This window comes from Plectropomus leopardus, chromosome 21 (assembly GCF_008729295.1).
Source record: "Plectropomus leopardus isolate mb chromosome 21, YSFRI_Pleo_2.0, whole genome shotgun sequence".
Taxonomy (NCBI): domain Eukaryota; kingdom Metazoa; phylum Chordata; class Actinopteri; order Perciformes; family Serranidae; genus Plectropomus; species Plectropomus leopardus.
This window is the reverse complement of record NC_056483.1, coordinates 26,169,329-26,181,853: the sequence shown is the minus strand read 5'-3', so window position 1 is coordinate 26,181,853 and position 12,525 is coordinate 26,169,329. Positions and strand designations below refer to the sequence as shown.

At 43.2% G+C, this 12,525-nt stretch overlaps 1 protein-coding gene across 1 annotated transcript in view; it reads right to left on the bottom strand.

The window, feature by feature from the left end:
* LOC121960495 (rho guanine nucleotide exchange factor 4-like) overlaps positions 1-4,730 on the bottom strand; it is a 57,878-nt gene extending 53,148 nt beyond the window's left edge. Inside the window, exon 1 of the mRNA XM_042510217.1 lies at positions 4,599-4,730. The gene's annotated coding sequence lies outside the window, so the exon portion shown is untranslated. The remainder of the gene's footprint in view (positions 1-4,598) is intronic.
* Between the last annotated feature and the right edge of the window lie 7,795 nt (positions 4,731-12,525).

Here is a 12,525-nt window from a genome sequence, read left to right as displayed (position 1 = left end):
TAGATTTATTTGTCATTTTTTAAACAAAGTTTAAAAAAACAAAATGACATTTGTCCTTGATGTGTCCTCTCAGATAGTCTCCACCATGCTTTGCTGTGCTGCATGGGGACGATCCAGGCGTGTAGAGAAAGGGGGTACACGTGCACATTTTCTCCACTGACACGCAGATGAGGAAAATGTTGTTGAGTGATGCCAGCTTACACTCACCACAGATTACATTATCATTTTCAAAACTGCATTAGAACATTTTACCCAAACAAAGAGCACACCATTGGGAAGCCTTAATAAAAATAAGGAACAGGGAAAGGCTTGCAGAAGACAGGGAGCTGATACTCAGGATGAGGGTGCTGTCTTAGTGCAGGGAGTCTCCAGGCTTCATTGAATCCCGTGTAGCTCTTTTGCTGAAAGAGAGAGGGGGGGGAAGGACAGGAGAGCAGGTTAGACATACCTTTATAGGCCTGGGAGGGAAACCACTTTAGGAGATGAGGCGTGTTTGTTCCTCAACTTCAGTTATGGAACTTTGTTAGTTGTGCAAAGTTTGTTCTTATCATAGTGAATTACTCGCTTGGAATTTAGCTTTTGCTGTGCCAACCTCAGCACTTGTCTATAGTGTTTTATATGAAAGGCCTACAAATATTGATCCTTTTTTAATCATTTATCAGACTATGATCCTTTACCAGCCTGCCCGTCCCTGTGACCAAGCTTTTTCCTTTGTTTAAAAAGGTCTAGGCTACTTCATTGTTCTGTGCTGTCACAATGTGAATATAGAGAGTGATTTTAATACAAAGTGTAAACCGCCGCATGTGAATGCATGAATTAGCCAGATCTGTGCTCCAGAGGAGAGCCTTCATTAGGCTGTGTATTATTGCCCTCTACTGGATTTATATGTTAATGAATTGAATTAAACTAGAGCCTTCTGCGTTTTCATAACCAGCCTCGAAATAGTTCCTCCAGCACAAAGTGCTCCTATTGTAAGTTACCAATATAAAATAACAAGATTACATATATAACATCATAAAAAATAATATAATTCAGTAGTGTAACAGTAGTGTTTAGAATAATTCCCCATTAAGCCTAGTACCTTTCATTTTTTAAATGACTTACCCTGTGATCTCATTCAGGTCTTTCAGCTTCCCTCCCTTTGCCATCAATGGGAAATCAGCTGAGCTGAAACATAATAAAGACAAACGGAGTCAACAGAATCACAAAGCTAAAAACATTCACCCTTAAATTATATTTCTGTTTACAGTAATGTTTTTTTTACATTGTTTATTAGTCTCAGATATGCACTCTTACTCCATATCAATACTTATGTACCATAAAATAGCACTTAAGCACCATGTTATCTTTAACAAAGCTGACATGTAACTCACACTGACCTGTAAAATAAATCACACAAGCCTTTTCTCTCCCTTAACTCCCCAGTCATAGATGAAATTATTAAAGAGCAGGAGATTTTTAATTAACAGGCTGTTAAAGGTTAATGATATGTGTTCAGTATATACAGTACAATGTACTTACGTTAGCGTACCCTGTTAGCATATCTGTTATTGCTTCGTAAATCTACTAATTTAGCGGTAACTAATTCAGTATCAGGCTTTAATGCACATTGATTTAGGTAAGATATGCTGATAATATAAAAAACGATTCTTTAGACGGCTTACCCTGTTACAGCCCATCACAAATGGTCTTCTCTGCTGCAACTCCACTGTGCCGCAAGCAATTAATGCTACTTCCAGGAACTATTGAGATGCTAAATGTTCCGCCATTGCTGTGAAAAAACAGTCCATTGGAGCGAACAGAGATTATGTGACTCTCTCTTAATGGGCTCTGATTAAAATCAGCAGCTACTATGAGGGTTCCATCTAGTTGCTTGGGCATGTTGCTGCTGGTGGCATCATTCAATTCCTGCAGTGCATTTTTTGAATTTGCATCAGAGTGTCCTTATGGCTCCCAACAAGGTCCACCCATCCAGTGCAATAGCTTGATCTGGGATGTTAGGGATTAACCATGTCTCTGTGAAGATTTGCACAGAGCAGTCTCTGATTTCCCGTTGCTGAGTGAGCCTCAATCCATGGATCTATTATAAATCTGGATACATCCATGGGGGCGGGGCCTTATTCATTCCTATGAGAGCTGCTCAGTGGCGCATGAAGCAGAGAAAACTCTTTTTCCAGGTTTAGAAAAGTGTAAAATACCTGGATCTGCTGGCCCATAGAGCATGCGCAGAAGTGAGTAACGACAGCCAAACACATCCGAGTGTTCCCGAGCATTGACTCCGACTCACTGGCTCGCTCTCACAAGGCACCCAAATCGAGTGCTGGAAACAAACAGCGCTCGTTCACGAGCATTCCTCTCATAGCTTAGCTTATTAGCAACAGCAGCTAATCGGTGGTATAACTATAGCGGTGCTGTCATTTACGTGATAATCAGATATGGTATGGTATATTTATCTCTCTCTTCATACACACACACATACACACACAAATATAACTACATCTAATCAGGGAATCATATCGTAATCACGACCAGAGAAATTAAATTAACAGAATCAAAAAGTGTTGTGCCCATAAAAATATAATAAAAGGCAGTGCCTTGTAATATTGCCCCATGTATTAATACACAGCTCCACCTTAAGTAAATACTACGTTCAGTAACGTTTAATAACTGTCACTAGTGCTCCGCGCTGCTCACTGATAACCGGTAGTTTGAATACAGACCGTAGACTGTATATATGGAAAGTATATATAAGAAGTCCATATTATAGACTTTACAGCCAACAGCGTATGGATGTGTTGTAAAATGGTCAAAATGACGATTTATGATTCAAAAATATCCATTACTACGGCCGGCACGAAGCCTGTGCTGTGTCAGGGAATCTAAGAGTTACTTGCGCATTCACACGGTAGAATCCCGCGGGTCCTATGCGCATTCATCTTATGTCTTGAGAAATACCAAATTCCAAATCTTGATTTGGAAAATGACGCATTTTACGTCTTTAGGATTTAATGTTTTTAATAATGGCTATTAAAATACCTGGATCTACTGGCCCATAGAGCATTCGCAGAAGTGATTAACGACAGCCAAACACGTCTCAGTGTACCCGAGCATTGACTCCGACTCACTGGCTCGCTCACACAAGGTGCCTGAATCGAGTGCTCGAAGCGAACAGCGCTCGTTCACGAGCATTCCTCTCGTAGCTTAGCTTATTAGGAACAGCAGCTAATCGGCGGTATAATAATAGCGGTGCTGTCAGTTTTAATATTTACGTGATAATCAGATATGGTATGGTATGGTATGTTATATTTATCTCTCTCTACATATACACACACACACATACATACACAAATATACGTACAACTTCAAAAAAAAAAATCAGGGAATCATATCGTAATCACGACTGGAGAAATTAAATTAACAGAATCAAAAAGTGTGCAAAAATGCATTCTGAAAAGTCAACATGTCTCAAAAAAATTATCCAGTGATTTAAGGAGGTCTCTTTCCCAATGTTAAGCAAATGGGGAAAAGTCTTTCTGGGCCAGTGTGCATCATGTTACGCTGTAGTTCCACTTTCAGCCACTATGTAAATTTTGCTTCAGAGGGTGGCACACTTCCTGGGGGCCTGCATTAATTATCTCATCCACTCCTCTGTCCTGCAGGGAGTGAGCAGGGAAGAACCAGGGTTTGAAGCGTTGATCTTCCAATTGTTTTAAATTAAATCAATTAAAAATGTTCTTATAGCTTCACAGTGGAATTCCCTATCTAAAACATAATGTTTTAGGTACATGTTAAATATTTCGTTTCTGTGTCTGCTCTCTTCCTTGTGTGATGATGCTACTGTGATGTCAAATGCTCATGGTGGGAAAACTGCACATGGTTATGTTTAAACAACAACAGTACATGGCAACCAACATCAGATCGTCAACAAACGCACATGTGCACGCAACAGGTTCTGTCCAGCCGAGTGTGCATGAAATGCATCAGCATTTCAGTGCATGGGTGCCAGGTGTACAATAACATCCCGTCCAGTTCTGTTCGGCCACATTCTCACCTGACATGCACATGCAAATGGTGCACTTTGGCATTGCGCAGGAGAGAACAGGCTGAGAAGCCCTTGGGCTCTTTATACTTCATTGTTACTGGCAGCACATCAATCTGACAACATCCTGCCACATTTCATGCTCACATGAAAGGTTCAGTCAGATTGTGTTCTCAAGTAACGCCACCCATGGGTGCAATCGGACGACGCAGCAGGTGTTGGCCGTCCACCAGTGTATAATGACAACTTCCTCTTTGGTTTTTTATTAATGTATTTGTCTTCCTCCACACAGCTACAAAGCATAAAAAACAATGATGCAAGAGATCAACAACTGTTCTGACCTGTTTTGTCCAGCCACATTCTTACCTAATGCCATCCAGTGCAATTCACGCGAAAGGTGCCTTTTGGTGTTGTGCTCTTATGTGAATGAACTGAAAAAGCTGTGCTATTTTATAAGCACAGAGTGAGAATAGGCTTAAAAAAAAAATCACTGCACTGTTTAACTAGCAAAATGGAGTTGGACATGCGCTCAGTGCGCTTGCACTTTAGACTTGCCTACCTCATTGATGGCCAGTTGCTCACCGCCGCCTCCTCCAGGGTGACCAAAGCGATGTCCAGAACTGCGAAACTCTTCATATAGGAGATCCTCTTCACTACCCAGCTCGTCCCCAAGCTCCGCCTTCTCTGACGTCCCGTCTGGAACAACCACCGCTGAAAGAAGGAAAACAAAGACATTAGGTGGTGTGATTAACTGACTTAGGACGAGTTTTTGAACCATTCTGAAACTGTGGCCGCTTAAAGAAGTTACATTCCTCACCAGAGCAAATCAATTACTAAGCAACCAAGTAGAGCTTCGGTGCCACACACAGTGTTGGGGGTAACGAGTTACAAAGTAACGAATTACTGTAACGATATTACTTTTTGGGGTAACGAAGTAAAGTAACACATTACTCTAAAAAATATCGGTAACTACACTACTTTACTAGACTATAGGAACGCGCTTTCCTGCGTCACCTAGGCCGTGTTTGCCTGTGCTGTGTCTGTCTGTTTAAGTGGCGCAGGAATTATGTGCGTGCTGCGGCTGCTGTCTGTGTGCGTGCGAGACGCGTGCTGCATAGAGAGGGGCGAGTGACGTTGCTGCCGGTACGAACAGGAGAGAGGGAAATGGAGACGGAGACTGAGACTGAGACGGAGACGGAGACTGGGGGGTTCGGCCAGTGGCGATATTCCCACTACTTTCAGTTTATAGCTCGAAAGGACAAAAATATTCGAGTTACTTTTCAAATGCAGTAACTAGTAAAGTAATTTCATTACAATTTACAGAAGTAACTAGTAATAAGTAACTAATTACTTTTTTTGAGTAACTTCCCCAACACTGGCCACACACATACATACATATATATATACAATACAAGACTGAACTCCTTACTGCTTTGTAAGAGTAGAAAAGCCTGTCTGAGTGTAGTGTTTCAGAATGGACAGAAACTCCTCACAGGGTGAGACAACAGAGGCAACAATGATGACACAGACAGATTTCATGTCACCTTTTTTTAAAACTCAATAGGCAAACAAAATAAAGTTTGTCCATGTAGCTGCAGGCTTGTCTACACAAAAGCTGTTTAGTCAGAACCAATTACCATATTTGTCATTAATGATCACTGTGACCTCTTGCTTTCCACAAGTCTTTATCACTGGAATCTGACTTTCTGTAGCTTTAGTTTGCTAAGATACAATTAGAGCTTTGAAGACATCACCGTGGCATCTGCAACAAGGGCTATTGTAAGTAATTATTCTAGACATTTCTACACAGTAAATAATTAAGTAATAATATTACAAAGTCAATAGAGACTAATACATCAAATGCAAACATTGCATGGTGAATCATTGTGCTTGCTGAGGCAATGACAACAGATGACTGTTTAAGTTCCTTCAGAGTAATCCATAACCTTTTTTCCTATATTTTTTACAAAGTTTTAGCTCTGAGCTTGCATGTGTTCACGTATGTCGAGACTTTTTAAATATAATAATCTCTCAGCTTCCTCATTCCATACTGAAAGGTTTTCAAAAAGGAACCAAGGTAAACTTTATTATCGTTGTGTTTCCTGCCTTCACAGAAACATCCTGTGAAGCATTAGACTCACAGTTTCTGGCTACCTGGCTCATGAGCTGAAAATACACTTGCTGCCACACCCAATTAGCTTAACATCACCCTAGGCTGCCTCACAAACAGCTGTTGCCATGGAGGATGGATCTGTGGTGACGAATCAACCATTTGATAAATGACCACATCCAGCTACTAAAGAGGACACAATAAGACCCAGTTAGGGGGAAGTGTTTCAAAGTAACAGGGATGGTTTGTTTTGCTGAAGCACTGGCAGCATCAGAGCCATTATGTAACACTATATAATGTAACATCGCCCTCACTGCAATCATCTGGACCATGGAAGTAGCGGGTGCTGCCCACATGGGGGCAGTGTAGGACACTGACTGCTGGGGTGTAATGCTATAGCGAGATGGAGAAGCTCCACATATTGACTGGCTTATCATGTGCAGTCTGGTTTACAGCAGCATGGAGGGATGAATTCTCCTAAAGGCACTGCTATTAACCATCAGCTGGGGGCTCTCAAACAGCAATGGCATAATGACATAACACTCTCTGAAATGTACTTGTGAATACTTGCAATACAACAATCCAATAAAAATGTGTTCAAATCAGTGCACAGAGAAGTCCAATGATTCTTTACTTTACCGCTAGCTGTCATCACATGAAGACAGTTGCTCAACATCATGGCTAGATTAAAGTGTTAGGGGCTCCTGGGAAAAAAATGCTGTTGGGCCCCTACTGACCACCTATAAAACACCTTCACTACACTATGGCCTTCAAGGTCCTATCAAATAGATTACACATAGCAGCTTCATCATAGGCCTAGAGACAGGGTAAAGCACATCTAAATGACACAGAGCTCTATTCGCACGGGACAAATATTACCCCGGGACCTCATGTCTGTGTTTCATGCAACACGTTTGCACGCAATAGGTGATGTCTGTATTTTACTTCAATTTAGTGACAACTCAGTACATTTGCATGCACAATTTAGTGGAGGTACAGTTATAGCTCAGTTAAGTAATTTAATTGGATGACGGTTCTTGTTCCAGTATGCAAGCATGAGGGAGAATCAGTTTATAGATTAAGTATGTCCGACCCCTCCAAGGCAGGTGGAGATATGCCCTCTTTCAGCTAAATGCAAAATAACCTTTTATTATTTATACAGTCTATGATATAAACTGCATCACAATCATAAGAGTTTATTTACAATAAGTTCAGGGTAGAAAACCGTGTCATGTAAACATAATCTAACGGCGCTGAGAAAACTCTGCCTTCATTGATTATTTTAAAGCCACCTAAAAAAATAAGACAAAATAAGATAAGTTTAAATGTATACTATATTCATTTTTCATATTTGAAATTTTCACTGCTTTCCCTTGGTATCAGACAGCTTTTACTGACCGACATTTGAAGCCGTTATATCAAAAACATCAGGCTCCACTGAAAAAAACTGTCATTTTACTCCATTTAACAGCAGAACTGCTGGTTTACAAAGGCCTATTTTGGAAGGTAAAGAGGATTAAATATTCAAATATAGTGTAGAGTTAAATTGATAGTGATATTTCAGATGGCTAAAATCTTTTTTACTGCAGATCCGTCCACAGCAGGACATTGCTTTGCTTCCATGCCGGTATTGAGGGACTGCAACTTAATTTATTAGGGGAGGGTGTGGCTGGGTGTGACTTTTTTTATTCAAAATACATATAAAATACTACCTTTTCAAGTTGTATGACCCCTAAGCCAAAACTAAGAAAACAAGTAATCACTGCTTAGATATTTTAGAATGCCTGACTCCTTTTTCAGCGCCAATTTCCCCCCTAAATAATGAACAGTCCCTAGGAGGCCAGTGCAGTGACAAGGAGCACACACCAGGTGCCTGGTCCAGTCACTAAGGTGTGCATTTGACAGAGGAAAATGAAAACAAAAAAACAAACCCAAATCATTGACGTGGAGATTCGCAGAACTTATATTATCCCATGACCTCTGTGTTTGCCAAAATATGTAAGCTAATTTGCCCTGGAATTTTTTTAACTTTACAAATTATGGACATTGCTGATTCACACGGGATTAAAATCACAGAAACCCTCTACAATTATGATTAATAAGCAGAGGTCCTCATGTAATATTTGTCCCATGCGAATAGGACTTAATAATTCACCACTGTTTGTTTGCTCAAAATAAGTTATTGCTTTCTGTTTCTGTTTGTTTATTCTACCAAAATAGTTGCTTTTGGATGGAATATAATTGTAGTTTGGGGTTACTTTGAAGACTGTCGTTACAGCCAACAGCACAACACATTCCGGGCATATTTTATAAACTTTATTTTCTTTGTTTAAATTTCTGTTTTGTTGTGCCTCCATCATCTTCTTTACCTGAGGTATGCAAGTGTGATTGGTCACAGAAATGGCACAATGACATCACATGGAACCCATGAATAAGAGTCTTCTTGATCACGTGACAAGACAACAAGACTCCTGCTTGGTGAAGCAAAAAACCTGTCAAGACTGACTAGCTGAGCACAACTAGGCGAGCCATGTGAGCAGTCATGCCATTCAAACACAAAAGCAGTTGCAGGAAAAGACAGGCGATAAAGAACAGGAGAAGATGGTTACAAAGCTGAATTGAATTCTTTTTTTTTTTTTTTTACAGTTGCCAGCCCATATACAAGCCCCACTGGTGTGTCAATATACATGCACCAGACTAACCTTAGCAGCCAGTTAGATGACGTTGGTTTGAATAATCATAATACTAGATTGTTGTGTTAGATGTAAATTCTAAGACAAGGTATATATGTATTATGTAGGCCATGCTTTTGGGCTAAATTTTCTCTGACAGGTGAATAGCCAACCTATGAGTTATTATTGTAGGCTAATAGCCCAGTACGCTGGCTATTCTATATAGCATTGCATAACCTTTATATTTACATTTTTTTGGTTGCAAGTCTAACCAGTCAGAGTCAGAGCCATTCAAACAAATAAGTACATGTGACTTTTCAAGGGGATTGGGGTATCTGATGGCCACCAAGCGTCCTTTTAAAAGGTTGTTATTATTTTGGGAGTCTGGTCACCGCTGAGCACCTCCATCATTGTGTGTGTGTGTACTTTTGTGGGTAAACTGTGTGTGTGACACTGTAGCTGTTGATAGCTTGTTGATAAGTTTTGCAGCTCTCTTGTCTCTTATTTACTGTAATCTGTTGCCTTTATGTGGAGGAGAGCAGTTGTCATGAGGTTGTTGTTCTAAAAACGCTGGAAATTATCAGCAGCACGGTGAAATGGATATCTCTGCTCTCAGGTGCCTTTTATCACATTTCAGAACTTTGACTTTGACAGCATTATCCATGCTTTTGATCAGTTTTTCGTTGACCTCTGGTCTTTTTCTAAATAAATAACAGCCAAGGTATCACTTTACCATTGTAAAATCCAACACATGATTGGAATCTAGTGTGTGTGCATATCTGAGTGCGTACATATGTGTGTGCATGTGTGCTTCATAACTAATTACCCCAAGGGCCCGTCATGATAGCCTGCACCTGGGCTAATCATTACTAACTTACACCACTACCCAGAGACCAACCAGTACTCAGTTTGCACTCTGCACTTACCTATTATTCACTAGCAAGGACCACACCTCAATCGGAATTAATTTTAATAATTCATTGACGTGAATGTAGATTTGGTATAAACATTGATGTTGAATTATTGGAATGGATGGTTGAGTGAGGTGTGGGGAAGCTTCGGTGGGAATCTGCCGTGGCTCCCGGGCACGACAGACCCCCAAAAGCGTGCATTATATGAGAGAGGAAAAAGCCCATTTGAGATCTCTTAGGTCGGAACGGACGTAACGGTGATAAGCTTGGGAGGACCATCTGCCCATGATCTGAATAAAGTGTTCCGGTATACCGCTGCTCTGATTCTGAAAGAATGTCCGGAGTAATGCATGGGAGAGATGCCTGACAATGACAGGACGGAAGTGTTGGTGGAACCAGAAGCGGGTAACCACCTGGCCGGATTCAGATGCAAACAGAGGGTCATCTTGGGATTTGCTTTGTGACGTCCGGAAATATAAGTAGTTGGAGAGAATAAGGAAGGGGTTTAAAACTGATTGAATGTTAAAGTAGAAGATGGGAGTGGGTTGGCTAGATTGGTTGGTTTTGGTTCTTTTTAAACAATAAACTATGGTGTCGTTAGAGAAAAAAGGTCCGAGAGGCAGGCATGCCGACATGGATCATATCGAAGGGTCGAAGCAGTGAATTCTGAGCATCTGAGGAAACCGAAGAAGGCGAGAATGAACATTGCCTCTAGAGTTTGGTTGACGTGAGGTATGCTATATCTGGAGCGGATGGTGTGGATACAGCGTGACAGCAGATCCGTGGTTAATGGGAGTCTACGAGGATTTTGGGCTGGTTCTTAGCATGAGAGGCCTCTGAGCAGTGAGGTGATCTGGGGATGACCATGAGCTGGCCATGACTACCGGTTAGGAGTTTAGAGATGAACGAAATGCCGCTGAGGTAGACTTTGATTGTCTGGGTTTTAAATTCCCAAGACAGGATGGGCGTGGGTGATGAAGCAGGTTAAGGTGAAGAGATCAAATGAAGGAAAAGTTATGTTATGCATGTCGTGAAAGTTGTGGAAACAATTCCAAGCAGACCAATATGGAGAGAGAGTTGCAGGGGACAGGCTGTTGATGATGGTGTTCTGAGATTCCAGATAAGGGGCATGAAAGCTGGGTTTAGATGTTGAAAGGCAAGGTCGAATATGGAGGAACCGGAGTCGGGTGTGCGTCTACATGAGGAGCCAAGCTTCTGAACTTCTTTATTTATGATGTCAAACTACTGCAAGATTGTCTGAGTAGATGAGGACAGATAGGCAACTCCATTCACGGCCCCATAACATGGTGGCGACGATGATGGGGTAGATCTCAAAGAGAGCAGATAAAGTGACCTGGCAGTCTCCTTCCAACTCTTGGGGCCATTTGCCTACGAACCATCTTCCATCGTAAAAAAACCCCAAAACCGGCAGACGGAGCCGCATCATCGAAAAGGTTGATGTCCTGAGGATGAGACAGGTGTCATAAAAGAAGGAGATTCGTTCCAATCGCCAAGCAGATAGAGCCAGAACCAGAGCTCTGCGCGGCTCGGCGCAACGAGAGAGACGGAGGTCATGAGCGACGGGACGGAAGAAGCGTCAGGCAACAGGTGAGAAAGGAAAGCCCTCCCCTGGGGAACAATGCAGATGCAGGCTTCGAGGGTAAGCAGTAGAGGGCACTGGCAGCCCGGTGCCAAAAGCCCCAAGGAGAGTGAACCAGTGCAGTAGCCGATGTCATACATCTGGGGGCCCCAACATCTCGGTGCCAGATGCCCCAACGAGAGTGAACTGTCGAAGTCACTGTGGACGTACAACTTGGGGCAGCGGCATTCTTGTGCCAGAAGCCCCAGTGAGAGCGAAGTGGTGCGGTTGCCGAGCGTGTACGGCCGGGGCAATGGCATCCCAATGCCAGACTCCCCAGCAAAAGCGAACCGCTGCAGGCGTTGATGTAAGCTGTAGAAGGCAGTGGCAGCCCGGTGCCAGACGCCCCAAGAAGAGAGAACCGGTTCAGTAGCCAAGGTCGTATGGCCAGGGGCACAGCATCTCAGTGCCAGAAGCTCCAACGAGAACGAACTGTCAAAGTCACTGTGGACGTACAACTGGGGGCAGCAGCACCCCGATGCCAGATTTCCCAGCGAGAGCGAAGTGGTTTGGTTGCCGAGCGTGCACAGCCGGGGGCAATGGCATCCCAATGCCAGACTCCCCAGCAAAAGCGAACCACTGCAGGCGTCGATGTTAAGCAGTAGAGGGCACTGGCAGCCCGGTGCCAGATGCCTCAAGAAGAGAGAAACGGCGCGGTAGGCGAGGTCGTACGGCATCTCGGTGCCAGAAGCTCCAACGAGAGCGAAGTGTCGAAGTCACTGTGAACGTACAACTGGGGGCAGCAGCACCCGGGTGCCAGATGCCCCAGCGAGAGCGAAGTGGTTTAGTTGCCGAGCGTGCACAGCCAGGGGCAATGGCATCCCAGTGCCAGACTCCCCAGCAAAAGCGAACCGCTGTAGGCGAGGTCGTACGGCCGGGGGCACAGCCTCTCGGTGCCAGAAGCCCCAACGAGAGCGAACTTTCAAGGTTGTTGTGGGTGTAAAACTGGGGGCAACGGCACCTCGGCGCCAGATGCCCTAGCGAGAGGGGTGAAATGGTGCAGTTGCAGAGAGCGGAAGGCCACGGGGCAATGGCATCTCAATGCCAGACTCCCCAGCGAAAGCGATCCACTGCAGGCGCGGAGGTCAAGCAACAGAGGGCACTGGCGGCCTGGCGGCCTGGCGTCAGATGCCCCAAGGAGAGTGATCCGGTGC